General features: G+C 37.2%; 1 protein-coding gene across 31 annotated transcripts in view; it reads right to left on the bottom strand.

The window, feature by feature from the left end:
- Positions 1 to 22,909, bottom strand: part of ERC2 (ELKS/RAB6-interacting/CAST family member 2) — a 525,223-nt gene that overhangs the window by 227,661 nt on the left and 274,653 nt on the right. The gene's annotated exons all lie outside the window — the stretch shown is intronic.

Below are 22,909 nucleotides of genomic sequence, written 5' to 3'. Positions count from 1 at the left end.
TTAAGCTTAATGAGTAAATCTTAAATCTATGTAAATACAGAAGAAAAAAAATCCACACACAAAAGGAATTATTTTAAGTAAAAGGCTGTTGAAATCCATTCCTATTTTAGAAACTAACAACCAAAGTTAAATACAAATAATAATAATAATAATAATAACAACAACATTTCCATCTAGTAATAAGTAACATTTATACAAACCAGAACAAATACAGATTGCCAGAAATTTATTTAACCTGGAACGCTGCCACATAGAGACACAATTTATAAAAATATAAATGGTGCAGAAAATATTTGTAATTCAGGGTGTTGGTAACCCATCACAATACTAATTTCAGAAATTTTACATGCAGATAATAGATATGTACTTTAATATAAAAACTTAGCATGGTCATCCACATATTTTTCATCAGAAAATGCACATCCTTCTGCGCTGGAACAGGTTGCCTATGGAAGCTGTAGACTCTCCAAATCTTGACTGAATGAAACCTAGAGAATCTGATCACACTTTGAAGTTATCCCTGCTTTGAGAAGACATTTAGACTGCGTCGCCTCCAGTGGTCCCTTCTAACCCAAACTATTCCCTGGTTCTGAACTTTAAATGTCTGTTATTGCTCTAATAACAACCAAGTTACTTTTCTCATGACAACTATGAGAATCTCTGAAGTATAGAATACAGGAAAGTCGCGTGATCCAACTGTTTCTTTAGCATTGGTAAACATCAACTGAATTTAGGGTAAATTACTTGCAGGAATTCAGAAAAACTTCCTGTTTTCAGAAAAAAATATTTAGAAGTAAAAAAGTGTTTGCTATGCTGTATTAAATTACTTGAAGAACAAACTGAAGAGCAGAGATGACTACATATGTCACCTGTCTAGAAGCAGAAAAATCACTTGTGGGATGAATCACAGAACCAATGGGGGACAAATAGTTTCTGGTAAACAGGACACTTTAGTACGCTTTCCCACTACTCTTAACAAATGTTCAAATGATAGTTTACTTGAAGAGCTGCAAATAAACAACAGATTTCATTTACTTGTATAAGGTACAGTGATTTAAATAATGAATACTGTATTTCCTGTATTTTCTTTTTTTTTTTTTTAACCTCCTTTGCCCAAATATTAACATTTTATAAATTAGCCAACACTTCAGGAAGAACATCTAAATAAAAAGAAATAGGAGAGAGGAAGAAAACTGGAACATATCCAGTTGTTCATGTTATACAAGTCATTGTAAAGTGTTCATTTCTGCTGGTGTACTGAAAAGTCTAACAAAACTCAGCTGTGGTCATATAATCAACGTGTCTACAGGGAAAGTAAGATGTTTTCCCCCAAGCCAATGCTTAATTGTTGTTTGTTGTTGTTATCTAAGATCTACTAACATGCAATCAGTGTCTATAAACCACTTATTTTTGTTTCAAGCTGAACACTCATGGCTTTGCTTGCCTCCCATATAACAAGTTCAACAAAGCAAAATTAATAGTATCATCTCCATGAAATGAGAGATTATAATGAGCAGGACACGCACCCTGTTTGAATATGATACACAAATTGCTTATCCCTTCTACACAAGCTGCATCTGCATCTTTACAAACACTGTAAAAAGATCAATGGAATACTAGGGCACATCTGATACCCTTCAGTGCCTAACAACTTGAATTAAAGCTCAATTCACACTTGAGAAAAAGGGGAAAAACATGGGAAAATAATAATAATAATAGCAATAATAAAAACCAGGAGATAGAAATTTCTTAAAAATATACTCAATTTCTAATATATAACAACTGATACTTCATTTCCTATCTTAGTACAAGAACACAAATCTGTGCTGTTTCCAAGAAGGAGAAGTCTCAACTACTAATAGTCTTATCCTTGTGGTTTTTAAAACACACAGTTTCTACTGAACTTATAACTGCTTATCTGCTGCTCCAGGCTGATAGTTAATTTTGCGTAGCATACATTAACAGAAACAGTAGTGAGGATTCAAGACTGCAAAGTCATTCACTCATACAGCCTCTTGCTTCAAGAGAGTGCCTTTAAACACCAAGTCACTCTACACTTGGAGATGCGAGTGTAAAATGGCAGAACAGTACCAGTTCCATATCTTTAGTACAACTGCCCTCCTTTTCCTGCAGATTCAGCTGAGTTTATTATTTAACCTGTTGACTGACTGAATGCTCACCTAATTTCTGATATATCACATCAGCTGTATTTTAAAATATTTATGGAAATTAAAGACTTCAGAAAAACAAAGCTGTGGGTTTGTTAATGTATACTAATAACATACTTATACATTACCAGAGAAAAGAGATCAAAATTTGAAAGAAAAAAAAAAAACTTTAAAAATTTAAATATGAAAACTTTTTCAAACCACAAATCATTAACACATGAAGACTTGAAAGTTATACTTCCATTTACACTTTCAACACAGTATTTGCCAGCTAGTTCTTCCTCCAGTTTTTGAATATGACCCAAGTTCTGAGATACGTTTTCTTAGTTAGCTGTCTTACCAAAATCTAGAGCAGAATTGAAATGGCAGACATTGGTAGAAGAAAATGATTTTTCAATTTTTTTCTTTAATCAGGTATTTTATTATGAAATCAAAATATGTGAGTGCTGATGTAGTACACACAATCATCTTCATATAATTATATAGCTGTAGCACATAACACAATGGATAAATAAACATTGATGGTAGTTTTATTTAGATATAAAAGTCTAGTTGGAAAAAAAAGGCAGTGTAAAACAAACCAAATTCTTAATGCAAGCACATATTTTCTTCTTTGATACTAGAATTAAAACGATAGCAGAAAATATTAAAGGTGAACATTGATTTACTATCTCCTCATACAACTTGGAGGAACAGAGATGAATCCAGTACTACAAGGGTAAAATTTTACCTTTCTGACCTACGGCAAAATGCTTCTTTCTAGGGAATTTAGTTGTACTGCATCTACAAAATTCTGTGCACCCTTGAATCCTTTCTTCTCCAAAATGCTGGTACCATCCTGCCTCCAGAGTTGTTTTTTCTGCTTGTTTTGGTTTCTCCACTGTCCAGATATTGAACTGAGTCCCCTGTTGATGCATCAGTTTCACATATTAACATACTTTTCTCAATGTTGTCTGAAGGATCGAGATAAACTGTATCGATTATTATATTTGTTACCTGTATTGCCTCATCCAGGCCTTTTCCTTCAAAATTAAGGCATCTATTCTACCTAAATTAACACACAGGCCTCCTTACAACGTTTATTTATACAGAAGTACAGAAAGCGTCTCAGCTTAATTGCCGAGGATCAGCACCGTGTTCCGGATGCATGCAGCATCTTCAAGACCTTCAGGTGTTGCCGTCCCCGTGTGGGCCCTGCTGGTGGTGCCCTCCCGCAGCATCCATCTCTGCCTTGCAGCGACACCTTTCGGGCAGCTGGCAGGAACACCTCCGACTTCCCGTCGGTCTGCTCCTCAGCCAGCCGGCCTGAGACCCTGCTCATTTTTCCCCACCGTATCTGGTAGTTTAACTGTTTCTGGGCACAAACCTTGTCATTTTAGATATCAGCTTAAGAACGAATAAGAATTCATGTTTTAAAAGAGTTTACTGTGATAGCCTCGATGAATACAAAGTTCTTCGCTATCGAATGCTCTATGCCCTGAATATAATTGTAGGGATTTTATTATTATTATTATTATTATTTTTTGTGCAAGACAATGGCTTCTTTTTATCCTTTGCACTTTCAAATAAAAGCCATTTTACTTTCAGAAAGCCTGACATCAGCACTTCAAGGGTTTTAATAAAATCAGTACCAGAATTTGTTTACATTTCAGAATGGCAGAAAACCACCAAACCAAACTATTACAATTCTTTCTTAATTTTGAGTCCATTCTAAATGAACACTTGCTACTTCTTCTGCAGTTTCACATCTTCAAGTCCCATCAGTACACACATCACTTTCACACCAAGATAATAAAAGAAAAAGAAATTAACGTGGCTGAAGTATACATCTGCATTACCAGATTCTGTAAATTAAAGAAGGTTAGAGTTCAAATGAATGACAGTTTATTAAAAATGCCCTGGAGCATTCTTAATTCCAGATTGGATTCGGCTCAGCACAACTCATGCTAACATAATACTGTTCCAGTTTGTGGGAATAAGGAGGGAGAGGGACAACTGCATGTTTTCTCAGTTCAAGTATAGTGTATTTCTGCAGAATGACAAAAAGCTGTCAGCTCGGCAGCAATCAAGGTTAGTATTGTTAGCATTAGGACCTTCAAAAGGTGGGCACTTCATTTTAACAATGATATTAGTTATAAATACAAGAGTTTGGGATTTCCTTTACTGACTTGTTCACGTATCAGTAGCTATACAAAAGCTGGATGCCTACTTTAATTTGAAACCTAACCTCATGTTAGCACACGTTGATTATTTATTAATTTTACAGAGTAAAATTCATATTCGTATCTCCTACTATTTAGTTCTAGCTTCATCACTTTTCTTTAATGCAACAATATTAACTATTATGGATAATTAGAAAAAAAAAAAGTGTAACGAGTTCATCCAGTATGAATTTATGTGAGTTCCATTTTTATAATAAAAATTCAGTGGGGAAAAAAAAAAAAAAGTTGTTTTCAAAGGTCCTTCCTTTTTCCATTTGCTAAGGAAATGCTTTATGCTTTTTTTTTTCCTCTAAGTTACACACTATATAAACTTCAGTTATCTCTAGTTCTGTGAAGATTAATATTTTTTTTTTCCTCTTCATGATTAAGCATGAGATTGAAAAAAAAAAAAAAGGAGAGATTAGATTAGATTCCTTAAAGTTTCTCTATGTGGCTTTCATATGAAATTATTCTGTCACTGGACTAAAAGGACATTGGTAACACAGTCAGTGATGTGGGAAAACAGATAAAAACCTGGATTTGTACGCATAAGTAGCCACATACCAGCTCTTCTGACTCAGGCAGCAGACTTCAGCTTTTTGCACGAATGGCTTGCCAGTGCTTCACATAGTGAAGGATGCGTGCCAGCCATCCTGCTCAGAACTTCTCTATCTCATGACCAACTCAATTACAGACACACAGATCCAACACAAGTCATGTGGACTTACTGGTCTTATCCTGCTACGTGGTTTGAAAATACCTTGTTCCTTTGCGTTCCTAATGGGAATTTCTCCAGTGTACAACAGTCTAACTAGTTTCATTACAAAGGTGCATTTCACAAAAGGGAACAGACATAGTTAAGTGTTACACTGAGTTTTGCAAGACATGGAAATAAGTTCACTACCATGCTGCCTTCTGCTTTCTTCTCTTCCCATTTGTTATCCATAGTGAAATTCCTCACCTCAGACTTCTTCTATCACAGTTTTTAAACCCAGAAAACAGGTCTAACAAAAACAATATAGTTAGGGAGACTGATGTTCCTGAACTTTTTCTTTCAAATCAAGAAATAAGTCACATATTAGAGTCTCACTATTTTGGATATTGACAGAAAAGAAGAAAGAAATCATACTCGTGAATGTATATACACTTTAAAATAAACATTTTGATGAAGGATTTGAGAGGAAAGTAAGCACAAGTTTTATAAAATTTAGGATAATAGTTCATTTTCATTTCCTGTTTTTTTTTGTTTTGTTTTTATCATAAGTAGAGCCCAATGCAGTGGGAGTATGACAAATTACGAGATGTGCCGAAAAAGCAACCCTCATTAAATGCTTTGCCATCTCCATAGGAACAGAACAGCAAAATTATCAAGTGGGATGCCATGCTGCCATATTTGAAATCAGAACCTTACTGAGATTACTACATAAAGTAGCATTTAAAATACTTTAACCCTTTTGCTAAGTCTTATGTTAACAATATATGAGGCTTAGTTTTCTAAGATAAGGAAGGACAGTATAGATACAGGACAAATGGGGGACTTCAACTTCCCAGACATATCCTGGAAGCACAACACAGCCCAGAGAAAGCAGTCTAGGAGGTTTCTGGAGAGTGTGGAAGATAGCTTCCTGACGCAGCTGGTTAGAGAGCCTACCAGGGGAGGTGCCCCCTAGACCTTCTGTTCACAGTGACGGACTGGTGGTAGATGTGGTGGTCGGGAGCTGTCTTGGGCAGAGTGACCACAAAATGGTTCAGTTCTCTATTCTTGGCGAAGTCAGGAAGGGGACCAGTAAAACCGCTGTCTTGGACTTCCGGAGGGCTGACTTTGAGCTGTTCAGGACACTGGTTGGCAGAGTCCCTTGGGAGGTGGTTCTGAAGGGCAAAGGAGCCCAGGAAGGCTGGGCACTCTTTAAGAAGGAAATCTTAACGGCTCAGGAGCGGTCCATCCCCACGTGCCCAAAGATGAGCCAGCATGGAAGAAGACTGGCCTGGCTGAACAGAGAGTTGTGGCTCAAGCTTAGGAGAAAAAAGAGGGTTTATAATCTTTGGAAAAGAGGGCGGGCTACTCAGGAGGACTATAAGGATGTTGTGAGGCTGTGCAGGGACAAAATTAGAAAGGCCAAAGCTCATCTGGAGCTCAATCTGGCTACTGCCGTTAAAGATAACAAAAAAACATATTTACAAATACATCAACACAAAAAGGAGGACTAAGGAGAATCTCCATCCTTTACTGGATGTGGGTGGAAACTTAGTTACAAAAGATGAGGAAAAGGCTGAGATGCTCAATGCCTTCTTTGCCTCAGTCTTTAGCGGCAAGACCAGTTGTTCTCTGGATACCCAGTACCCTGAGCTGGTGGAAGGGGATGGGGAACAGGATGTGGCCCTCACTATCCACGAGGAAATGGTTGGCTACGACACTTGGATGTATGCAAGTCGATGGGGCCGGATGGGATCCACCCGAGGGTACTGAGCGAACTGGCGGAGGAGCTGGCCAAGCTGCTTTCCATCATTTATTGGCAGTCCTGGCTATCAGGGGAGGTCCCAGTTGACTGGCGGCTAGCAAACGTGACGCCCATCTACAAGAAGGGCCGGAGGGTAGACCCGGGGAACTATAGGCCTGTTAGTTTGACCTCAGTGCCAGGGAAGCTCATGGAGCAGATTATCTTGAGTGTCATCACACGGCACTTGCAGGGCAACCAGGCGATCAGGCCCAGTCAGCATGGGTTTATGAAAGGCAGGTCCTGCTTGACAAACCTGATCTCCTTCTATGACCAAGTGACGCGCTTGGTGGATGAGGGGAAGGCTGTGGATGTGATCTACCTTGACTTCAGTAAGGCTTTTGACACCGTTTCCCACAACATTCTCCTCGAGAAACTGGCTGCTCGTGGCTTGGACTGGCGTACGCTTTGTTGGGTTAAAAACTGGCTGGATGGCCGGGCCCAAAGAGTTGTGGTGAATGGAGCCAAATCCAGTTGGAGGCCAGTTACTAGTGGAGTCCCCCAGGTCTCAGTACTGGGGCCAGTCCTCTTTAATATCTTTATTGATGACCTGGATGAGGGGATCGAGTGCACCCTCAGTAAGTTTGCAGATGACACCAAGTTAGGTGCGTGTGTCGATCTGCTCGAGGGAAGGAAGGCTCTGCAGGAGGATCTGGATAAGCTGGACCAATGGGCTGAGGTCAACTGTATGAAGTTCAACAAGGCCAAGTGCCGGGTCCTGCATCTGGGGCGTAACAACCCCAAGCAGCGCTACAGGCTGGGAGATGAGTGGTTGGAAAGCTGCCGGGCAGAGAAGGACCTGGGAGTACTGGTTGATAGGCAGCTGAATATGAGCCAGCAGTGTGCTCAGGTGGCCAAGAAGGCCAACAGCATCCTGGCTTGTATAAGAAGCAGTGTGGCCAGCAGGTCTAGGGAGGTGATTGTCCCCCTGTACTCGGCTCTGGTGAGGCCGCACCTCGAGTACTGTGTTCAGTTTTGGGCCCCTCGCTACAAGAAGGACATGGAGGTGCTCGAGAGAGTCCAGAGAAGGGCAACAAAGCTGGTGAGGGGTCTGGAGAACAAGTCTTACGAGGAGCGGCTGAGGGAGCTGGGGTTGTTTAGCCTGGAGAAGAGGAGGCTCAGGGGAGACCTCATCGCTCTCTATAGGTACCTTAAAGGAGGCTGTAGAGAGGTGGGGGTTGGTCTATTCTCCCACATGCCTGGTGACAGGATGAGGGGGAATGTGATAAAGTTGCGCCAGGGGAGGTTTAGGTTGGATGTAGGTTGGATGTTAGGAAGAACTTCTTTACTGAAAGGGTTGTTAGGCATTGGAATGGACTGCCCAGGGAGGTGGTTGAGTCGCCATCCCTGGAGGTCTTTAAAAGACGTTTAGATGTAGCCCTTAGTGATATGGTTTAGTGGAGGTCTTGTTAGTGTTAGGACAGAGGTTGGACTAGATGATCTTGGAGGTCTCTTCCAACCTAGACAATTCTGTGATTCTGTGAAACTTCTCACCTAGACTTGGTAGGGACCACAGTCAGGAGAAGAAGGTACCTTAGTTCCCATAGTTTTTCTTTACTTGCAGTCCCATGGTTGCTACCTGTCATGTTCACTGGTATCAGTGCAGAATTATGATAGAGATATATTTCCACCCGTGCATAAAATATTCTAGAATTAAGTGGATTCCCCTAGATTAAAAGAAATACATATCCTAATTAAAAAGATTAATAGCGTAGCAGTCTTTACTATGTTAATGTGAGATTCTGCAAGACAGTTCTGGGAAATGTATTGAAATGATTAACTTTCTTGATACTGCCAGTAAAAATTTCCATCATTTTTTATTCTAAACCTCATTAGTTTTTTATTCTAAACCTCAGCTGTTCACAATGACCATGTAGGATAACAACATACTTCTTGGATTCATTATCTGGTCTTCCGATTAAGATAATGATTTCACCTATAATTAAAAAACATACTTAAAATCTTTTGAAAATATTTGTAATAATCAGCTAAATATAATAATAATCAATTATAAGAGCCAAATATAAAAAAACCAAAAGCAAAGAGATTTGTATATACATATAATTGCATATATATTGTTTAAATTAACGTTATTTATACCATCATTTTCATTTGATTTAATCTTTGTGCTCTAGTGTTATGTTTCTTCAAGTGCAACCACAGCAGCAAAATGTGAATGTGACCTCCTGCAAAACTGAAAAAGGATGGGCAAAGTTGCAGGATACCCCTTGCAGATGCAGCTGGAACAATTTACCCCAAATGAGAGCTTCTCCATTAGCAGCAAAATACAATTATATGCTGGAGTAGTTACTATAACATTCTGATTTTGCTATGCTATATAATTAGAAGTAAACCCCACACCATGTCAATAAAGATACAGTATCCAAAGTGCTGCATGAATCAGTCAAAAAATGTCCTTTGTCCAAGGTAAACTTCACGCTGGCAAGGCCTAACTCACCGTCGGCCTCATTCAACTCTAGAAGTCATCCAGACATGCGCTGTAATGGAAACAAGACCAGGCACCTGAGCAATTGTGCAACTCCACTTCGTACAAAAACAGAAGCATCTTTTTATATTTTTTTTCATTTGATTTGAAAAATAGTATCATAGAATATCCTGAATTGGAAGGGACCCATAAGGATCATCGAATAAAACTCCTGGTACCACACATGTCTACCCAAAAATTCAGAACATATGACTAAGAGCACAGGCCAAATGCTTCTTAAACTCCAACAGGCTTGGCGCAGTGACTACGTCCCTGGGGAGCCTGTTCCAGTGCATGACAACCCTCTCAGTGAAGAGCCTCTTCCTGATATCCAGCCTGAACCTCCCCTGTCGCAGCTTGACACCATTTCCTTGGGTCCTATCGCTGGTCACTAAAGAGAACAGATCAGTGCCTACCCCTCCACTCCCCCTTGTGAGGAAGCTGTAGGCTGCGATGAGGCCTCCCCTCAGCCTCCTCTTTTCCAGGCTGAACAGGCCTATTGACCTCAGCTGCTCCTCGTACGTCTTCCCCTCTAGGCCCTTCACCATCTTTGTAGCCCTCTTCTGGACACTCTCCAATAGTTTCACATCCTTTTTGTACTGTGTTGCCCAGAACTGCACACAGTACTCGAGTTGAGGCCACACCCATGCAGAGTAGAGTGGGACAATCACTTCCCTCGACCGACTAGTAATGCCGTGCTTGATGCACCCCAGGATATGGTTGTCCCTCCTGGCTGCCAGGGCACACTGCTGGCTCATATTCATATTTCATGGCCATATCTAATTAGTTTCTTCTCTCTCACCAAGCTTCATTTCAGCAAATCTGTTTTAAATGGCTGGTGGCTTCAGTTCTGCTCAAACTTACACTTGTTCGATACCATGTGACCCTAATTACAAAAGTCGTATTAATGGTGCTTTATAGTTGTGCAAATGAACAGATTCAGATGTTATATGTTGAAAAATTACAGAGCTCAACATAGTGTTTCCAGAAGTATTATATATATATATAGGTAATTGAATTAGCTATTGAACGTATGTTCAATATGGACACTCAGTTGTCCAACAGGATATTGTATGTGGAAGAGAACTCTTACAGACTGAAGACAATTACGCTGTGTGATTTCAGTGTTGAGTCTTTTTAGATAAAGCATGCAAGTAGAGCAGAGCAACTCTTTAGCTGGTGTTAAAGTACAGCGCTGTCAGACTGGCCTCTCTGGTTAATGTCAATAGCACTGCGTATAAAAGGTGACTAAAGTGTGTACAAATGTTGATCTTTGGAGAAGGCATGCCTAGAATCATACACACATCTACTATTTCATCCACCAGGTCAACTTCAGGGAGAGAAGGCAAATTGGAAGTTTTCTTGCCAAAAGTTAATTCTTAGCACACTTGTTAGGTTACACTGCACAAAGCTACTTCCCCCATGCTTTTAATCCATAATCCCAATATACTATTAGAGTTAGAAATGCTTCTCCCTTAGAGCATTTCTAAAGGCAGCAGGGATTCACATGGCATGTGTAAAGTCTTACTGCAAACACACAGTTTATGTACGTAAGTTTCTCCACACACTACAGCATGGTTACATATTGTAAGAAAGCATGCAAGAGTTAAAGTGAAAATGTTATAGTATGAAAACGCTTGGATAATTTCACATGAGAAATCTCAGAAAATAAGGTTTCCTATCCACTTTTAGTACAAGATAAGTAACATTAATATGCAGCAAGAGAAATAAAAAGATTTTGCACTTGGTAACAGGGTATAGCTTCTGTACCAAGGAAATTTGATACCATCTTTAGTACAGTGACATTTAACACAGAGTTCACATGAGCACTAAATGCCCGAGCAAGCTGTATCTGCACTCTTCTTTTAATGCAGATAATCTTTTCCTGTTTACTTAATTCTATGGCATTTTTACTATAAACTTATTTATGCAATATTTTATAGGCTTGGCACACCTACAAAGGTCACAGTGACTTGGATGTGCTACATGCTTTAAACCTAAAATAAAGTGATTGCTATTGTAGATAATGCAATATTCCCTACATAAATAACTTTAAGCAAAGTCATGGGATAGCTATACATTAGAGAGCCAAGTTCTCTCTCTGGCACATGCATTTGCAAATCACTCCTATCAAGAAAAAAAAATAATACTTATAATAAAGGTATAGTAATCGGTAGTTTAGTTACATCCTCATTCAAATTTACCTACAGCCATGGGAGAAGTACAGAAGAACTCATGGAACAGGATTACAAACGATTCACTAATTTAATTATTTTAGCCACGATATGCACATTATCAACACAAATTTACCAGTATGGGTTCTGTCTCTATATGTCAAATACATTGAACCTAAGACCTAAATATATATATATCCGTTGTATCTAATTTCAGGTACTTTTCTCTGTTGGCAGGGAAAAAGGTTCCATAGAAAGTAATCTTTCTAGAAAAAAGAAATAGAAAAAAAAAGTAGAAAACAAACAAACATAAAATAAAAACTGCTCTGGAGGGTCAGCTCAGGAAGAGACTAGTCAATAGGATCAAAATTGAAGTGCTTATGATTCTGTCCAGGATAGGATAGACCATAGCACAATGTGAGGAAGCCTGCGGTGGCCAACAAAATGTCTGGTAACTGGACTCCATTATTAACACATGATAAGCTAGGAATGATCACATGACAGAGCAAAAATATCAACCCAGAATTTGTCAAAAGGAATTCCCCTCCATGACGGCAGTTCACAATGAGCATGTCAGATTTTCAGAGCGCTAAATAGAAGTCTTACCCAAATGGGAGCTCCTTGTTCATGACCCTACCCTCATTCCTAATACACAGTAACAAGCTTACTGGATAAATCAGCTTTGGGTCACTGTGGCCTTCCCTCTATCAACACCCTAGAGAGTTCTCCATGGGAGGAAGGAGCAGTGCCAGAGAAGCAGGATGCTGAACTGAATTCATCAACAGCCTCAGGAAACATTACTTTTGCAAAAAGGGAGCCAGATGTGAAAGCGGTTGCACAGCCTGTTGCTTCCCAGAGCAGGGCTGCCAGCAGCCAGCAGAAGCCATGAAGGCAGTAACAGACCCCCCAGGCACCTTCGTGATGCTGCAGGCACTCCAGCTCCAGAAGAAGCCATGCAGCAACTGAGCAGATCCTTACACATGCACACACAGCATGCAACACTGCAGAATTACAACACTGCAGAGAGACAGAATGTGCAGAATTACACACACACACACACAGCATGCAGAAATTAAACTATGTAGAAATGGCTCTCTATGATTACACAGAAGGGAGAAGAAAATCAGGTCGGAGAGAGAACACTGGCAAGGGCAGGAAGGTAGCCCAAGGAATACTGTCCTTTAGAAACTGCAAACTTCTCCTCGATCATTATCTGAAGAAAGGAAGGAAAAGCAAAGGGCCTTTATAACAATGGTTTTACTCCATGCTAGCTCCTGAAAAGAGTTCATCTCCATCTGTTTATTAAAGACAGCAGTAGCTAACAATAAATAAAATTATTGGAAACGACAAAGATGTTGAATCACAGAACTTGCTCGTTTCTGGCTTACTGGAAAGCTTTCACAGACTATCACTGAACCAAAACAAGGTTTCATGAACATACCCAGATAAAGAAAAGCTGGCACAAATTATTGTATAACCTACAGAGAAAGCAAAGATTTAAATCCTGCCATATCAGTTTGTGAGACATTGGCCCAGGTATAAAGATGCAAATGCTGTAAGTCAAAGTTCTAGCACTAAGCCTTTCCATTTGTTTTCCCTCATGCCGTTAATGATACACCAGCAAAACACACATTTGGCAATGCATTTCTGCTGACCAGTAGATTCTGTTTTGCTAGACTGAATAAAAGGGGAGGACGGGAAGATTGTCATAGTTCCACCCCTATTCATCTTGCCAATTTAATAATCCACCAGGTACTAGGAAATAATAGTAAAAAGTCCATTCTAGACCCTTCTGGTTTTTGAGGGAGTAAGTATCACTGAGGTGCCTCTAGCAAGCTCACAGAATTTGCTGAACCAACTCTTCCAATTCATCTTCCCAACCTGCTGGTCTAGGTCATACTAGAAATTTTCTCCTTATTACTCTTGGAGTTCCAAATTCTGCTCAGTAGTCACTCAACTAAATGGTACTTATGGTCTTTCCCTTTTTATCTTCTCAGCCCAAAGATGTGGCAGCTGAAATAGTCTAACAAATCTTCCCTGCAGAAGGTGATTTATTTCCCAACTATTATCTCCTAGTTATTGCTCAGCCTCTTTGTAGGCACAACAACTGGACCAAGGCAGCTTTTCTCATTTAACAATTACAAGCAGTTTTTGACTTCTATTAGAACAGATACTGAAGAAATATTGAAGAATAACAGCTGTCTATATAGAACTTTCATGCTTCTTAAATTGCATTATATTAACAGGAACCCTTGTGAAAGGCAGTCTCACTAGATACAAGAATTTTATTTACAGCTACGAAGAAAGTTTCACTATGGATAAAGTAATAGTCAGTTTCAAATATGAAAAGAGAGACTGCACTCTTGACCTGACCTGGGCAATGATAATAATAGTCCTATGAAATTTCATAAAGATTTTACTACTGTTAATTACTTTTGTATGAACATTATTTAGATAACACAGCAATGGATGTTTATATAAAATCCTAAGTTTTATACAGCTATAAATATTTTTATTTTTTTTAGGCAAAATATATTAGGCAGATTTTGATGAGAACAATAAGATATTTTTTTTATCAGATGAAAAAAGAAAAGTAGTGACAAGGTCTGTGATTAACATGAGCTGACTTTTATTCCTCAACTGAATGTTTGTTTTCCTTCTTATTCTCTCAAGCCCTTTACACCACATGAAGCAAAAAGCAGGAGACTATAAACAGAAAACATGCACATAAGTAAGCTGGTATTATTCACTCTGTTTCCAGGCAAAATATATCATCATTAAAAAGGCAAGCTAAGTCACAGGACTTACAAAACTTACAGTAGGGAAGCTTAAACTGACCTTGATGTATGTAAACTAGATCAATGGGAACTGCATTTTGGATCTGCTTAACCTTTCATATAAACTACGACCCCTTGCCACAGTTCATATTCTGTGTAGTAATCCTCGTCAATGTGAGGTTGTTCCATTAGGACACGTCTTTTATTAAGACTCTCATCCCAAGACAGATTTGGTTTCAGAGGACAGATATGACTGTCCATATCACATTGTACATTTGATATTGTATCAAATACATCATTGTATTTTTCAAGATCTAGAGCCTTTATACAAGGAACACAATTCCATGAGCCATGATACATTAAAACTATATTAGAGTGCATTTATGAACATGCATATTTACATAGAACATTATAAACCAATGCATTAATTTTTTGCAACTTTGTACAAGCCTTTGTCCCACAAACAAACTTTACCACAGTAATTGCTGCTGTACACTAGTTAAGTTCTTTAAAGAATCAAATTTGTATTTTACCTGTGCAGGTAAAACTTGCAAATCTAAAAAAAAATATCTCAGAAGTATAATGTAGTAACTGAGCCATTATGCACTCACTATGAATTAAACAGTTTTTTTAAAGCAGAAGAGCATTTCAACCTATTCCAAGGCTCTTGATACTGAAACATGATTCTTTAATGATTAAATTATACTTACTGTTCCAGATGGACTATTCAGTCCATTAGCTCCAGTACATCTCACAGTAAATGAAACTTCTCGAGCATCTGATCTGTATTATAAGCAAAAACCTCAATGACGTATTGACATGTTTTAAGAGATCTCACCTCCAAAATATTAACGAAAGTAAAACTTACTCTTTCTTCCAAAGCATAATGAAAGTAGAAACACCAAGAATATAACTGTTGTGCTTACAACATGCAAAGCCATAGTTAGAAAACTGCCTATGACTGTTAGAATTATGACTCCTGTGTTAGGTATACAGGACTTTAAAAAGCAAGCTATATAATTATTTAGCTATTTTATTCTTCATATGCAAATATTACTTGAAATGTTTGGGAAAGAGGATAGTCTAAATATAATATACTTCTAGTGGAAAAAGCATTTGCTTCATTTAGTCCTCAAGCACTGCTGATGGCAGAACGAGATTGGAATGTGCAGATAATTCACAAAATCACAGCATCACAGAATCGTCTAGGTTGGAAGAGACCTCCAAGATCATCTAGTCCAACCTTTGCCCTAACACTAACAAGTCCTACACTAAACCATATCACTAAGGGCTACATCTAAACGTCTTTTAAAGGATGAATAACTGGTATCCTACTGTAGGCATTATGAATATAGTGCCTCTCACGGTACTTCATGTAATGTTATAAAACATGCCACCTCAAGAAGAGGGAAAATTAGCCATTACAAGAGTAACCCTCATTATTATAAATCTAAAGTAACATATGGTAATAGAAATAATAAAAACTATTAATCTACTTCTCTCTTGTAATACTACATAAGCAAAAGTATGTCATATTCAAAAACCCCGAATTACTGGCAAAGAACGTTAAAATATAAAAGAAATTATATATAAAAGAAAAAAGAATATCTGCTTTTCCAAGATAGTATCGGTAGTATCTGTCTCTCCTTTACTTAAGTAGAGTTAGCAGTTAAGCTGCCAAAAGGAGGCCCAGAAGGTAAAAGATTTCCCAAACCGAGTAACATAAGTTTCCTGGAAAGAAGATTCAAACTCCTTATCTTAAAGGACAACAACCTCCCTCCCTGCCACTGCTTCCCCCTTTCTCCAAATAGTTTTTCAAAGGAAAGAAAAAAAAAAGAAAATGTCCATTATATCCTCTGTCAAGAGGATATATTCTGCTCCCACTTACTGCCATAGGCAGGGTAGAAACAGTATCATTAGTACTGATAGAAATCCACTATTATTTTAACTCAGAGTTGCATTTATAAACTAAAACCATGCTAATATTCCCAGTAAAGGCTTATAAGTTAGAAGCCCACATGGTCCCAAATTCACTGTAATATCTTAAATAAGAGTCTTGAAAAAACAAAGAACTGAACCAAAGGTAAGAGCATTGTTGTCTTTAACAGCAAAGTCAACTCAGAAATAAACACAACTGTTCATGAGAAAGATATTAGAAGCAGTAAATTTTCTGGTGATGAGTGGTCTTAGGTGTATAATTTATGTGTGCAAACACTCACTGGTGGTGTGACCAGAAACACACATATCATGGAATGAAAAAGAAGAAAAAGTAGGAAAAAGTAGAAGATGTGGATATATGCTCTACTAGACTGATAAATATAACTAGCAAACTTATATGAAAGACCAGATTGTGACATATTTTCACAAAAGCAAAAACAAAAACAAACATTGTTGATTCAAGAATGAAAGTTGGCAGGAAGCTGCCATTAGGTTCTCTGTAGTTTACACTATATTTTTTTCTTCCAGACACTGCCAGTGGGAGGTTTTATAGGATAATGATATACTGAGAAACTTATGACAAGCATGTCCAAACAAAGTAAAACATATTTTTCACAAAACAGTAAACTCTGATAGCTTAAATCCATGGAGCCAGAGGTAGCCTGAAAAATAATTATAGCAGAATTGTTAACTTGTAAAACCTGTTTAAGGTATTTAAGTGTTCTTGACTTTTTTCCAGAAAATATTGTTATAGCAGGAAGTTACTTAAAAAAAAAAAAAAAAGTTGAAATAGGAAAGGAGTTAGTCATACAAGAATGCTGAATAGTAATATGTTTAACAGCTTGATGACAGCAAAAAAATAGACAAATATCACAACTGGCGTCAATTAAAAAAAGTTTCTGGCATATTAAACAGAATTTTAAAGGACCGAGTAGGTATAAAACTTGATCAGTCTTTTAATCCTAAAAGTTGTCCTTTCTGAGTTATACTTAGAGTTTGTCAGCAAAATAGCACACAAGTGTTTGAGTATATTTAAAGGAGTTGTGTAAATGGAGGTTATGACAGTCATGAGTTCAGTCGCTTCAGCAACTTTTATCATACAACCGTACAATTAATTCCTGAAGTACCAAAACCCCCTAAAATATGTAAAGCCCATTTCACATCTTAGAACAAGTTTAGCTAACTAAGCATTTATAGAATAATAATGTAAATAAAAAATCTAAAGAAGAACCAAAAATATATTTTTAAAAAACAATATGGGCATGAAAGATCAAAATATTGTCAACAGAAGGTTTTTTGTTTGTTTAATTCTTTTCTTTGTATTAAAATACAGTCTTGACCCAACAAAATTTCTCAGTTTGAACCTGCTAGAGCTGCAGAGGTGATTTAGGTAAAAAGGCCAAATTTACCTAAATCTTACCTCCCGACACTTTCAGATAGGGAAGATGAAGTACGAAACCTTTCTCTGGCTATACATATCTGTACCATAGTCTGAGTATTAACTACCATCTGAGCACTGGTGTATGATAGAAAGGTAGGTGCTGAGTATGTGCAGTATGATTTTTCTCCTAATATGTGGAGTTCTTTAATCTCCCGTAAAGGGAGTTTGAATAATCTAAAAGGGAGATTAAATAAAAATAAATATCTTTAATCTCCCCTAAAGGGAGATTAAATAGAACATAGAGACCAACACATAGCTTTCCCAATAGAAATACAATTGAATTGTCAGAAGGTTGTCTTGAGAGGGCAAAACTAATCTCCTAGCACCTTTACATTGCACATCTAGTCACAAGTAGGTATTTATTTATTTTCTTCCATGATCCCAACTAAGGACAAAATGAACAGGTTCAGCCTTACCCAGACACAACAGGTCTGCTGTCTTCCACCTGGTTCATAATTGCTTTCAGAAATAAGGCTAACAAGAAGCTAGAATATGGGACAGACTAATAATCTAAATGTGATAGATGTAAAGTATTACCAGGATCAGAGATTATTTGAGCAAATTAACTATAATTTTCAGCTACTCTTTTCATACATAGTCCTGACTATACTGATGGCCTGACACTTGCATTCCAAGTGTATCATTCAAAGTTTAGTCCATAAATTCTCTGGTCATTTTCTGTTGTTGCTGAAGTACTTCTTTAAATTCATATCGACTAATCTATGGTTTCATACATCAAGTAGACTATTTTTCATATACAGACTTAAATCTGGCTTTAAAAACCGTACGATGAATTGTAAAAACAGTTTAAAGTTATGATTGGCTGATAAAGTGAAACTCTACTCCATTTCACTTGGATTAGTGTGCAGCTGCAAGATATAAATTCTGTGTGAGAAACAGTACATTTTTTAATGCTCTTTGAATTATCATGTTTTTGCAAAGTGAAAGACAACTGGTTTCATATGCAGGTAAGAAATATTGGCATAAAGAATGTTATTTGATTTTAACTGAGTCATGTTGCCAGAATGCATGAAACAGCTGCAAGAGCTGAGTATCTGCCTGAGGCTACAACTGTATTTCCCTCATCCTTTACCACCTGTCTGTGCTAAAGTTACTGGATGCTGGTAGATACCAAACCCCACTGGGATCTTTAACTATCACAACTTTGAAATGCTTTCTCTACTATTAAGACTACTGAGTCTTAATATTCACGCATTTTGTATCAGATGAGATAGCATCATCCCTTTCATTGCAACTCTTATTTGAAAGAATATCTTTATTGAATAAATAATAGGCTCACATACAAACAAAATGATTAAAGCTATACAGAAATAGTGAGACTAAACTCTTAGCTTAGTTAATTAGGTTTACACTCTGTGACACACCTGTAAATTTAATGAATGATTATGCCAAGATGTCCAAAAGGCTGATGATCTTCTGCATCACTCTTTACATTTGGGTAGCAGTGACCACATAGCTAGTATAAGTAGCACTAAGGGAAAAAGGATTAGCTAGGTAGTAAATTTGGTTTTAAGAATAAAAACAGCTGATGAAATCTCAGCACCGTTGAAAACAGAGGTGCTTTTGAGAAATCTTGGAGAATAGCTGTGACACCAAAAAACTATGTAATGACAAATGTAATTTTGATCTTAACAGAAAAAAAGACTGGAGAATTAGAGGTAAATCAGCTTTGATTCTGAGACCTACTGGAACAAGTAATCTGCTTCAGACTATTTGTAAACACCTAGAAGAATCAATGACTTCAAAAGTTATGTCAAACTAATCTTTTTTTTTTTCCATATGACAGAGTAATAGGCTTTGTTGAAGGACAAGAGTAGCAGCCATATTTGGTAACAAATCTCAAGATATTCACATAAGCAAGTTAAAGAAAAATATGATTCAAATAACAAAACACAGATGACAGACTAGTTGGGAAACTAAACTATGCCACCAACAGTTCCCTCTAAAACTAGAAGGATGTTTTAACAACAGGATTTTCCAAGGCCATGTGATATTCAATTATTTTATTAATAACCCCAAATATTAAAACTATAAATTTGTAGATGGCATTAGTATGTAAAGCAGAAATATAATTTTAAGACATCTTGCCAAACTCTAGAACAGGACTGGAAAAAAAATATAATACATAAATAGGGACAAAAGGACGGTCATACAGAATTCATCAACTCCACAAATCCAGGAAGAGAAACAAGTGGTTAAGAAGTTGTCTTTTTCTACTTAGGAAGAGGATCATGACATTAAGGTGACAAGTCAACAGTGTCATGTTGTTGCAAAAGATACACTATAGAAAGATGTATATATAGGAGTAATCCTATTTTCTTTGGCGCTGGCAAGATCTCAGCAGGAAAACTGGATCCAATTTTATCCACACAGACGTGAACAAACTGGAAAGGCTACAAAGAAAAGCAACAAGGACAATAAGAAAAACAGAAAACATAACCTCAATGGTAAGATTGAAAGAGTTAGCGTCTATCAATGTCAAGAAGAGAAAACTGAGGAACACGATACTCCTTTTCAGATACAGGCTATCACAAAGCAGGAGGAAAAAAAAAACAGTTCATTGTGTCCAGTGTGGATAAGACAAGAAATAACTGAAATTACAGGAAGTGTGAGTGATATTAAAGACCTTTTAATAACTATGGACAACTGAGTCATGAACAAGGTTATTACAAAGGTCTCTAAGAACAGGCTAGAAAAATTTCTCTCAGTATAACAGTGATATAACAGATCCTCACTTAGTACTATGGATGCACTAGAAGATACCTTCACATTCCTTCCAGCCCAATTTCTCTGTGGTATTTTTGTAATACATACAAAGCTTGTTTGTCTTATTTTCTAGCATAAAATGCATGAAAAAACTGTTAGAAAAAACATTCCAGACTTGCCAGAAATTATTTGAAAAGAGCCTACTCTCCCATGTAAGAAAGACAAGCTTCTTAAAAACTATCTGCAGTTAGAAAGGGCAGACATTCAGCAGGACTTTTCATTTTCTAAAATATGCTATTGAAAAAGCAGTGGGAGAACATAAATACTGTAGAGAAGGTGAACTGGGAACTACGGTTCAATATTTCTCACAGCTGAAAACCTATGGGCATCTACGGACGTGGTTAGGCAACAAGCTTAAAAAACACAGAAAAAGAAAAACTTTTAAAATGACATGTTAAGTTGCACAGTTCTGGGATAATTCTCAGCTCCAAAATAAGTGCCAAAATGTTTTAAACAACAGCAAAAAAGAAGTCCCTAAAACCATCAACTGTTAAAACCCGACACAGAATATTAAGGGGAAAAAAAAGACTTTATGTATTTTTATTTTGTCATGCCATTATTCTTTTATTCTTTCCACCTCAGTTTTTTTCTAGGACTGTTGACTAGGACAATAAAAATGGAGTAGATGGATGTCTTTATATGATCTGTTCTTTGAGTTCTTTGTCACAAATATTAACACATTTCAGGTACATGGAAGAAGGTAAGGACTGATGTCAAAGCTGAACAATTCCTTCTTTGAAAATGCTATTACCAACAACTCATTCTCAATTCATTGGGAAGGCATAATTTTTATAATAATACTCCCAGAGGGTAGCTGCGATGTGGAATTCTAAAACTAATTCCAAAGCCACAGAGATCAATCACAAAAACTGCAAACCCACTAATTAAAGCTATTGCTGTGTGTGACTCACAGCCGAATATTCATTCTGGGCAAGTATCTAAAAACTGCACAGGTATGTCACAGGTACCACTAATTCAACCTCAGAACATTTGTAATGTAATGTATAACTTTGCCTTACACAGAACCAAATAAAAGAAAATCTCAGGGTGAAAAGCATTTACAGAAATACAGAAAGATTCATGTTCAGAAGAAAATTCTCAATACTTCTTTTGCATAGAGTGAAGAAATCATTCTTGGCCAGACAACTAGTTCTTAATCAGCTGAAGATTCCAAAATAGAAAAAGAAGTGCAAGTTGAATTCCTCTGTGCTTCTGTTTAAAATCAAAAAAAGTCTATCAAAGAGTTAATGATAGTAACTAGGAAAAAAAAGTACTAAAAGCACTTGGCTGTTTCATGAAAATAAAATAAATATTTAGGAAAGAACAAAATATAAATTAAAAAGGACTTGCAAGTATTATGGAGAGCAAAATGGTTATTACTGAACACCAAAAGGCACAACAGGAGCCGGAAGTTTATGATCTCCCCACTAAACTGAAGAAGAATGACGTTTCCTACCCTTCGGGAAGACTTCACTTCTCAGTGGCCAACTTTGTCTATAAATCAAGTTGTTTATAGGAACGTGTATTAGTTGCTTAAATACAGCTGTGAGTAGATAGATAAGAACTGACAGATATTTTTGGTCCTCTGGTATACAGTAATGTATATAGAAGTGCTGTACTGTAAATCACAATATGCTGCACAATGCATACGCATTTTTTCTTGACAACACTGTAATTTAAAATGTATATATACCATAGCATTACATTCACAGTGACTTACTGAAGTGTAATGATCATAGAAAAGATCATATGAAAATCTCAAGAAACCATTTGTCTCTGAAGTCACTGCACCTCAGTTGAGATGGCTGATGAAACATAGTCAATTGAGCTGCCATTTTGGTTTTTTGTTTCTTTCCTTGCAAAGATACTAGCAGTCTGGATAATGGGCCTCAATGCCTAGAGGTTATTCTGGGCTTTTACGAGCAAAAACTGACATATCACAAAGGAGTTTTCATGTTCAGGATATGCTGTTGTAGCATGATGAGGAAAAAGAAGAAAAAAAAAAAGAAAGAAAGAAAATAATACGAATTATTATCCAGGTACAAAAATTTAAGGCCTGCCTTTGGAATTTAAAAAAAAAAACTCTCTATACAAAATGGTCTTTCACAGACTTACTAAGATCCAAGCACAATATTTTTATTTTTTTATTATTTTTTAACAGTTCCAGATGTTACAAAGCATACTTTTATGTATTTATATAGTATTTTAGAAAGTACAGAACTAGCTAATGTTAAGTAAAATGATGTGAATCAGGGTCTCAGGCATATTTTACTGCTATGCTATTACCTAAATAATTGAGCAACTGACCCTCTATCTCTGCATAGCACATGCTCCTTGAAGTATTATTCATGTATTGAATGACTCTCAAAGTTCTGAGACATTGCAGTACCATGTGCATCCGTTTTACTTTCACAGCCAAAGAGCACTGTTCACGATGTACTCC

This window comes from Anser anser (genome assembly GCF_964211835.1).
Source record: "Anser anser genome assembly, chromosome: 12".
NCBI lineage: Eukaryota > Metazoa > Chordata > Aves > Anseriformes > Anatidae > Anser > Anser anser.
The sequence above is the reverse complement of the archived record's forward strand: the minus strand, read 5'-3'. Positions and strand labels throughout refer to the sequence as shown.